The sequence below is a fragment of the Carassius gibelio genome, chromosome B14, assembly GCF_023724105.1.
Source record: "Carassius gibelio isolate Cgi1373 ecotype wild population from Czech Republic chromosome B14, carGib1.2-hapl.c, whole genome shotgun sequence".
Taxonomy (NCBI): domain Eukaryota; kingdom Metazoa; phylum Chordata; class Actinopteri; order Cypriniformes; family Cyprinidae; genus Carassius; species Carassius gibelio.
The window spans coordinates 19,979,500-19,990,036 of record NC_068409.1 but is presented as its reverse complement, the minus strand read 5'-3'; positions in this window follow the sequence as shown (position 1 = coordinate 19,990,036).

Sequence of the window (10,537 nt, the reverse complement as noted above, 5' to 3'; positions counted from 1 at the left end):
TGTCAGGCAGTAAAAAGGAGGAGTAAAGCCGTCTTCTGCAAGGCACTTAGCCCTCTTGTAGCCTACGCTAATAAGCTTTGTGCGTCCTGTTTGCTGCAAGGCAAATGATGTATAACATGATGGCGAAAACGGAGAGAGAAAAAAAAATAGTTCTTAATGTCACCGCCGGGTTGAAGGAATTTCTTCAACATTTCCTCTGTGGAATCTCTGCAAATTTACCAAGCACACACTCTCACTTTCTGGTGAGATTAGGTGGCTGTTGGAACCGTCCCCGTCTAATGACACCACTTTAATGAGCGGTCATTTCTCCCCGGCTGGTCGCTGCTGTGGGGAGTGAATGAGCTTGGGAGGGAGACTGGGACTGGCTCTCTGAAATATCCCCTGCTGGAAGGGGAACGGATGTTCAGATACAGCTCCCTGGGCAACGGCGTTAGAGCCACGTCTCAGCTCTACAAGCTGTGCGCGCCAGCCCTCTCCGACTTGAAGTTTCTCCGACCACAGCGAGGCCAATTAGGGGTGCTCTGTTGAAAGAGCAGCAATTATTCTTTCGCACGACACGCATGGCTCCTGCATTCCACCCATTATTATCTTCTGGCTCCCCCTCTGTGAAAAGCTGGCAAACTCTTCACGCATCCCTACTCCTATGAGCTTCAGTGAGTCTGGCTGTCCAAAGCTGGAGACCGGCAATGACAGCGCTGAGGTGTCTGGGCTAAAATAGGGCATGAAATAAAAGCAAGCAAGGGAGTGATTAGGAGAAGACCAGGGAAAAGACAGTGCTGGTTTCAGTCGTTGCCTCCCGCTTGAAGAACATGCCTCATTCAGATTCACAATAATTGCTTACTACAAGGCAAGGCACAATGCATGCGGAGGCACAAACGATTAAAGATAAGAATCGCCGGGAGTGTTTTCCGCCATTAGAGCAGCGATATGCAGATGGATTCTAAAGCTGTCCTTCGAATGAACTGTTCGCTGAAAGAGCTCATAATATGCCTCATCCAAGATGGCACATTTCACCGTAGGAGTATCCACACCCTTGTGCTGGGAGTTACATCTGCCTTTGGCGCCGGCTCCCCGTAGTCACCCTATCTTCAACCGAGTCATGTAAGTAGACAGCTGAGGGGATGGAATCAGATGCCTCCTGTGAGGAGGTAGCTTTGGGAAATGTAAAACAGCTTGTTAATACAAGACAAATCAATCAGATGCATTACGTAGATGTAACTTGATGGTAAGTAGCGAACAGAGTCACGGCGAGCAATTAGTTTGTGGCTTAGTGCTCGGATCCTGAGAGATTTCACCTTTTCGCCCTCCACTGAAGAACTTCTGTAGCTTCTTTCATATCCTCGCTTCAAAACACAATTTATGTTTCTCCTTTAGATGGAGGTATTGATGAAAAATAAAGCTAGTCTCCATGAGAGGGTTTCCAACAGTGGTGCAGAATAAGATACTCCTCAATTCACAGTGACCTTTGAGCTTTCAAGTCTTTGATTTTTTTCCCCCTCTTTTCAGTCAAGGATCCACTCTGTTGGTGATATTACTAGGAAGGCTAGTTGATAATAAAGGAAATTTTGATGGGGCGCACGGCCTGCTTTCTTCCCTCTTGTGACAAAAAAAAAAAAAAGTTCAGTGAATGAGCAATTCACTCCTTTCATCTTGGTCTGACACATCTTGCTAGCTTTTAGTTTATTCACTCAGGAATCGTCTTCTGGCCGCCGAGAGGCGTAGCTGGACTTCACCGCTCCATGGAAGCAAACCGCACTCTCTTGTGTCTTTGACCTGTCTGAGCGGTTATTCTTTTGAAATACTTTTCCAAATAGAGCGGCACTCTGTCCACTGACTCAAACCCTGAAACCCAATCATTGACAGCAGAGAACAACAAAACGTTCCCAGGGCTGTCCTTTAAAATGGACACACAACCACAGGAGCTTGTTTTACAGCTCTGTTGAGCTAATCAATGAGTGACTTGGCAGCACCGAGGTCCTATTGAGGCACATTTCCGACTCTCTCCCTTTCTCTTTCTCCTTTTCTCTGCCTCGGTGCTGTCCTCGCTTCGTCTCTTGAGAGATTGTTCTCAAATAAATTGATTTGACAGTATTGCTGTGTTTGATAACATGAGAAAGCCAATGGAATCTGTCAGCACGAGCACCATCATCCAGCGTGCCTTTGCCGCATTCAATCAGAGCCCTGCTTAAATGATTGTTTATTACTAAGACTAATTTAGTTCAACAGGCAACTACACATGCTGTAACAGTTCCCGCTGATGCCAGGAGATGGAAGACAGTCGGGCCAAGATTGTGCTTGAAGACGGATAGCTTTTAGCACTTAGATAAGAGAGACATGTTGAAATAAGTCACAGCCATCTAGCAGACATAAAATCGAGTGACACTGCCCAGTCCTGTCACACAGCGACTCAGGATAAATTGATGCGTGGCCTGTCCACTGGGGCTTCTAATTGTATTTTCTTTTACGTTGTAGGTTTTGTCAGGGTGCATCTGTCAAGTATGACATCTGTAAAATGACAGCCTTTCTCGAGTGCGGAAAGGAGGCTGCTGGGTCTGGGGAGATCATGATACCCGAGAATTTTATGCTCAGACATCACTTCAGTGGTTTTTAACCATGGTGAAACACAACGGAAGTTTTTTTTTTTTTTTTTTTTTTTTACTGATGGAGTGTCACGTTTTCTCTTTGGCTATCTACATACCTGCCTGAAGTTTAAGTTTATGAAGACATTGCAGTAGTGTTAATTTTGTTAACGAAAAACAAATTTCCATGATTAAAGCCCCGTTCACACCAAGAACAATAACTATAAAGATAATTATAAAGATAACAATAATAGCATTCACACTAGTAAATTATATCGTCTGTTTATTCTAAGCACACGCTTGTCAACCGCTTTAAATTCTCAAGCTCGCTACAGCAAGATGGATTCTGATTGGCTGTCAATTTTTTTTATTGTTCATCAGCTGAAAAAAAAAAAAAAAATTAAAAATGTTTCCAACAATATCATTTCTCTTTGTCTTTACATTTATCTGACACTTATCCAAAGCAACTTAAAATTGCTATATATTTCAGAGGTCGCACGCCTCTGGAGCAACTAGGGGTTAAGTGTCTTGTTCAGGGACACATTGGTGTCTCACAGTGGATTTGAACCCGGGTCTCTCACACCAAAGGCATGTGTCTTATCCACTGCGCCAACACCACCATCAATACGGAGAATGATTTTTGTCGACAATAAGGTCAATAAACGGAAACTATGACTTTATCAACATGCAATTTCATTGATGAAATAAGACGAGACTAAAATGTATTCAAAACTTTACCAAAATACTGTTTTGATTTTCCTCAAAAAAGAAAAAAAAGAAAAAAGGAAACCAAATTTCAGTGCAGACTGCTCTACACCCCTTTACTAGGTGGGCTTTCACGAGTTCTGGTTTCTAGGTATCAAAAGTTCAAATCCCCGAATCAGAGCTTCGCTATTATAAGGATACATTTTCTGCCCAGTGTTTTGCTTATTTTAAGCAATCTGGCAACCATACGCACATGCTTGCTCCTCATTGCAGAAGCACCGGTGCCAGTGATCTGAAAACACTGACAAACAAGCTGGTGTTTAGCAATCTAAATGAAAGCTGAATAAATGCACTTACTCAACCGCTGTTGTTTTAATAGAGAACTAGGCTATTGCTAATGCCATTTGAAGTTAGTGGAATTACTTGGAATTTTTATTATATATACAATATCTGTACACTAGATATTGTATATTGTACAGCATGTATAAGTCCACATTATATTGATTTGTGTTTACAGGTGAAAGTGCAATACCTAATCTTGATCAGTTTAACTACATACAGCATGATGAAAATTTAACTAAAACCTGACTAAAATTTAATTTAATTTAACAAAAAGACTAAAGAAAACAGGATAAGGTCGACTAAATATAACTAAAACACGCCTTTGAGTAAGACTAAGACTAAATAAAAAATAGCTAACAAAATTAACATTACATTCGAGTGCTGTTTTTAACTCATTTGCACTATTTTCCATTGTCGTGACAAACGTCAAGTCATTTGTAAAAAAAATTTCAAGTCATGCTTTCGAATGAACGTCTTACATTCTGAAGCAGCCTTTTAAAATACTATCAATTTTCTATAGTGACATTTGATGACAAGGTGTGTACTTAACGTCGATAGATAACTGAGGCTTACATCTGTATGTGAATAATAGAATAACACCGACACCAAAGCTACGAAATAACATACTTTCACAGCCATTACAGTACTGTGCACTTTTCTGTGATCTTTATGTTCTACATTCATATTTTACTGCCACAGCAAGATACAAAAAAAAAATAATGGCATCAAACTAACCTTAGCTGTGACTAGAACATAAATGCAATCTTTTCAACCAAGGGTCTTACAAGAAGAGGTCTTGTGCAGTATTTAGAGGTTCAACCGAACAGTAGAGACACAATAATTCAGTACAGTAAGAACTGCAAAGTTATCTACATCTCTTAGTGCCCCACCTGTCATTTGAAGTGGCACTCTTTCAATGGTCCAAAAACAGAGCCCTAAACCTCTGCACTCCATCTGAATACATCTGACTTTCATCTCTGGGGTGCATGAGCAACACCACACTTTCAAGGAATGTGCTACAAAGAGAAGCACAAGTCTTTTGGAAGAAAAGAACAAGCAGAATTTTATGCCGTCTGCAGCAGGATCACAGCTTAAGAACTGGCTTTTTATTTTCACTTAGCTTTACATTTGTTTTCTTTCATTTAATAATTAAATGATTTAATAATTACAGCATAGTGTAAACTTTCTCTTATTCTATAGATTTTATTTTATTAAAATCTCATTCAAAAATGACTGATCTTTACAAGATGAGATTTATTGATTGAATCGATTTCACCCTCGGTCATGTCTATTCTGTCATGAGTCATTCTTCTAATAATAAAATCTTTGTATCATTTATTTATTATTTGGATGATTTGAAATGCAGTTTAAACAGCTATGCAGTTGCAACATTCACAGCATACCGAGACATTATTTATGGACACTTTTAATTTAGGAAAGGATATGACATGAGGCCAATTATTGTGTCCCATACTTGGAATTTGTGCTCTGCATTTAACCCATCAAAGTGCATACACACAGCAGTGAACTAACATGCACTCACACACCATGAACACACAGCCAATGCTGCAGCACCCGGGGAGAAGTTGGGGTTTTGGTGCCTTGCTCACCTCAGTCATGGTATTGAAGGTGGAGAGAGCGCTGAATATTCACTCCCCCCACCTACAATCCCTGCTGGACCTGAGACTCGAACCCATGACATTTGGGTTACAAGGCTGACTCTTATCATTAGGCCATGACTGCCCCGATAATCACAATTGATTATGATTTATTAATCATAATTGTCAATTCTAACTAATATTTAAGGAAAAATGTAGTTCCAGTCATAATATACCGCAAAATAAACCCAGATTACAGATATTACATGACTGCTCATCAAATAAATACATACAGTACATGGATATGAAACATTGTTTTTGTTTTTTTTTCCTTCTGTTTATTATCTAACAGGTTCAGGCAAGAATAAAATATACAATGTACAATACAAACAGTTTAAGACAAACACTGCAAAAACATTACAGTTGTGTTAAATCTAAATACATTTGAGGTCATTTTCACTACAATGCCTGATTGTACAAGTAGCGTTTGCATTAAACAAGAGAGAAAAGTTTGTCATATTCTGCTTAAACAGTGTCCTTTACTGACAAAATAAATAAATATGATTAATTAAGACATTGATTCTGCAATGTTTACTGCAATGTCTGCAACTTCTATAAATAATTCCCAAATTCCACAAACTGCTATATGTTTTAAAGTACTTTTTAAAATCACACTTTGCTGTCTCACACAAAGATTAGCATCCAGAAATGGGCTGTGGACCTTTGCTATAATTGCAAAAATTTATGTAATTATCCTAAATTATTACACAGCCCTCTGGAATACTGCTTTCTTATTGGCCAGTCTCATAAACTGCATTTCTGCACACTAACCAACGGTAACGGACTGCATTTATATAGTGCTTTCAACAGACCCCATGGCCATCCAAAGTGCTTTACAAGCTCCCTCACATTCACCCATTCATACACCGACGGTGGTGGTGTCAGCCATGCAAGGCACCATCCAGTTCATGAGGAGCAGCTGGCTTTAGGTGACTTGCTCAAGGACACCTCAACACTTGGTCAGGTGGAGCCAGGGATTGAACCACCAACCTTCCAGTTTGCAGACAACCTACATGAACCACTGAGCCACGGTCTCAGGCAGCTGATTTCGAACATGGCTGTGGTGTTTTCACGTCTCACATATCACCCTGCGGTCTCCTTCCTCTCACATAATAATATAATTTCAACTCAAATCAATATTTAATGTCCAATTATTTATTTATTTGACAGGTAGCCATGTAATAAGCGGGATAATGTAGAGTCAGCTGGTCATTTCAGCAAAATAAACCCTATTCAGTGTGATACAAGACTCCTGTTTATCTAACAATAATGACCTTTACAGAAAAACTATATAAGTGCATGTAAAACCACTTCAGTTTATGGACTAGGAGCTTTGCAACCACCCACAAGCTTCTGGGGTAAATAGAGGGGGAAGAGGAGGGATGGAGAGGTTAAAAGAGAGAGAGGGAAGGAGAGAGAGAGAGATTTATGTAGGAAGAAAAATTACCTTTGTCGCACAGAAGGACAGTGGTAAATGGTGCGTCATTCTGCAGTAATTTACAAATCGCCGAGTGGAAACAAAATTAGATTAAGAGGGTACGTTGAAATGGACCTGCTAAACATCACTATTAATTACACTGTTGTCAAGGGCGAAAATTATTTATTTTCATGGCAGAGGGGAAAACAAAGGCTGTTGGTGGGTTTAAATGGGTTTACAGGCATTTTTCACTTGAACAACCTCAGAAAAAAAACCATACAAGGAAAACATAGATTTTCAATTAAAGGACACTAATGTGTACATCTACTGAAGCAATACACTTTCTGACTTATGGTGAACAGCAAGAACAACAAAAGACACCGCAGCTTTACGACTCATTGCAGACATTAATGAGCAAGAAAATGTGGGTTTTCGCAGCTCCAAAGATCAACCATTTTGGATGCTTTCCATTAAATTAGTATCTTCAGATGTCTCAATTCTATCCTGCATAAACTGACAAAGATACCAGCCTCAAAGAAAAAAAAATAGTCACATCTGGTTAAAAAATATATATATCGTCTCTCAGACTTGTCATCTTCACATTCTTTTGTTTTCTAATTGTAAAAGCAGAAGAGAAACTCTGGGAAGCTGTCAAAGCGATGAAGATCTCATGCTGACAGCGTGGTGAACTTCTTCGCGAGCCGGTCCGTCCAATTCCAGCCTGAGTGCCGCTCATTAGGGCACGTCTGCGCAGGCAGCACCCGGTCCACCCCAACGCAGGCATCCAGCGGGGCATCTGGCAGGGCTGCACTTCAGGTCAGTCCATCTGAGAAGGGAGCGCATCAGCGGCCACTTCATGGATGGCACACTGTCTGCGGCTGACAGCTTGTCATTTATCACAGCTGAGCAGTGGCGTCAGGTGGGATCATGATTAATTTCACTTTACCACTTTCAGAAATAAGCCCTATAAATCATCTTAAGCTCTGTGCGCAAGTTTTGTTGTAGCCACATGACAAATCTTCACCACATCCCGCTCTGCCTCAGCGGCCTACAATGGGTCCTGCCACACGGCTCACAAAACCCAGCCAGCGATGGCCAGAAAAGAGAGTGACATTTCGTAAATACCCCGATGGATTATTAAAGCAAGACAGCTCCGGTTAGAGCCCACGGCGACGACTGAAGAAACCGCATTGTCCATTTGTAAAGATAAATGCCTAGCAGTCTTTCTTCCCTGTCCATCTGTTTGTCAAGGTTTTTAGCTTTAGCTTTATTTGGCATCCTTACACATGCTAATGATACAGACGTGTCATTGAGATGTAAAACAGACTTTAAGAGAAAAAGAGTTATCTTCATAAGTCAAGAGTTAACTTGATGTCTTCAGCAGCACAGGTGGCGGCATGCCAATCCGTCAGTGTGCTTATTAACAGTTTTTATATCACTTTAATCAGATGTCTTGGACTGTGAGCTAAAACTGTGCTCTGCTTTCACAGGGTGAGTGCTCTAGTCATTTTAAAAGCATGTAATTGATGCCCATGTTCACATATAACGTTATCAAATTCCGCTGAGATGACGTTTTTCTTTCCGGCTTTGGATGCCAGGCTACTTAATTAAGTGATGACTTCCCAATTTAAATAAGATTGCTTGAAATGCATGGCGCTTTTTTCTCTTTAAAAATGCCTGTCAAGAAACTGATTCACTCAGGAATATGTTCGGTGGCCAAGCGTGATGCTATCCCTTAATCTATTGTCCACTGCCTCCATATCTCTTTTCCTGATGGCGGGTAATACTTCAGGACGGATGCCCTACATGCTAGAGTAATGTGACACTTAAACGATTTCCTCATAAGGCCCAGTGACTGATAGCGGAGGGTAAACAGCTGCTGCATGTTACATTTTCTGTCCGTTCTGTCTGCATTTCAATGGCCGCACTTTGCTCCAATTTATTCCCATCTTGGAGATATAGACCATTTCCAACTGTGCCTAAATCCATATTCCCCAATAACACAGTATGCACTTCCCTGGTGAACTCGACAAATGCCACACAATCAGGGCTCCCCAGCTGCTAAGCTATGCCCCACAACACTTCGCTCAGGCACAGAGGCAAGTGAAGCCAATCGATTGCAAGGCTGTGCCTCTCAACCAAATGTAGTCCTGTTTCTAGGACGCAGTCTCTGAAAAGGAACTCGAAACTCAAAATTACACACCTCACATGGAAAGAAGGGGAAAATTAATACGCTAGATGAGAAAAAAAAAAGTTATTTTTTTCTTCTCTCCACTTGACAATAAAGGCAGAAAGCATTTTGTACGCAACAGAGGTAGGGTTTTTTGAGCACTTTGTATAATTTTCTATTAAAGTGAAAAGGTTTGTATGGTTAAATACTATATGGTTGCTAGTGTTGTCATGACACTTGCATTTCTAACTTGCAATATAAAAAATAAAACTATTTTATTCTTTACCACTTTCAATAACTTTCACAACAGAAAATATAGCATAACAGGCATAAAATAAAGGAAAAAAGTTTGTTACTTACCTGAGATTCCTTAAGCATGATAGTCTTCATTAATAATAATAATAATAATAATAATCCAATGAGTGAGTATAATGAGTTTCCAATAGCAAAATTCCAATAATTGTAACTCAAGTTTTCCCTTTGAAAGAATTAAACACTCAATCTTTTATTTTGCTGGAAACCCGTAGGCAGACATTTAAGTATCTGTGACAACGCTCATTTCACATATGCATAAAGTGTGTGAAATGCTGTAATCATCCATCCACAAAAATGTTGGAAATTACGCAAAAGTGAAAAAGCGTAACAGAAAGCATGTTCCATTCCCAAATGCACACAGAGATATAGTTGCATTTAATGTGAATAGAGTTGTTCTGAGATACTGAAAACACTGTTTGCATAAATATATGCATAAAGTGCATAATATGCATAAAGTGTGTGAAATGCTGTAATCATCCATCCACAAAAATGTTGGAAATTACGCAAAAGTGAAAAAGCGTAACAGAAAGCATGTTCCATTCCCAAATGCACACAGAGATATAGTTGCATTTAATGTGAATAGAGTTGTTCTGAGATACTGAAAACACTGTTTCATGAGCTGCACTTGTAAATAAGCACAGTTATGCACTTTGCTCTGAAAAATGCACAACAACAGATCATATACTTCATTAAAATACACACGGCGGAATAAACTTGCAGTCAGAGAGAATGAGATAGCACACATGTCACCAGTGTATCGATTAAAAAATAAATAAATAAAAAAATCTAATATTGAAACCATTTTAAATATTCTGAATAAACAGGTAATATAAATAATTTTTGAGACTACTAATGGCTGGTATAGGATATTTATATTCTCATTGAAGTATTCTTGTTTTGAAGTTTTAATTGGCTGCAATAAATAAACCATTTGCGCTCCACCTCAGCAGATGTGCACTACGGTGTTTCATAATATTTGCTGTGCGGTTATATGGTAGGTGTCAGTAATGCTACCTCTCAAAGTCTCCCTGAAAGTAGTAAACAAACACAATGAAAAAAATAAATATTTCAGAACTTCATCATTGTGACCTGTTTTCTATATTGCACAAACACCTCTCCTGACAGAAGCTCCAGAGACGCCGTCATTTATAGCTTTGAGCTCCAGTAACTGCAAGATATGATTGCTTTCAGCACTTCTCATGCGCAGAACTTTCAGCCGGTGCAAATGAAACTAATTTGACTGGGGAAAGACTGCCTTAATGCATTTTGAGTGCTTTTCGCAGGCTCCACATTTGTATGGGTGTTTCGCACAGGCGCACACGCTGCTGTTGTTGCTTGGTTGGGAGGGCCA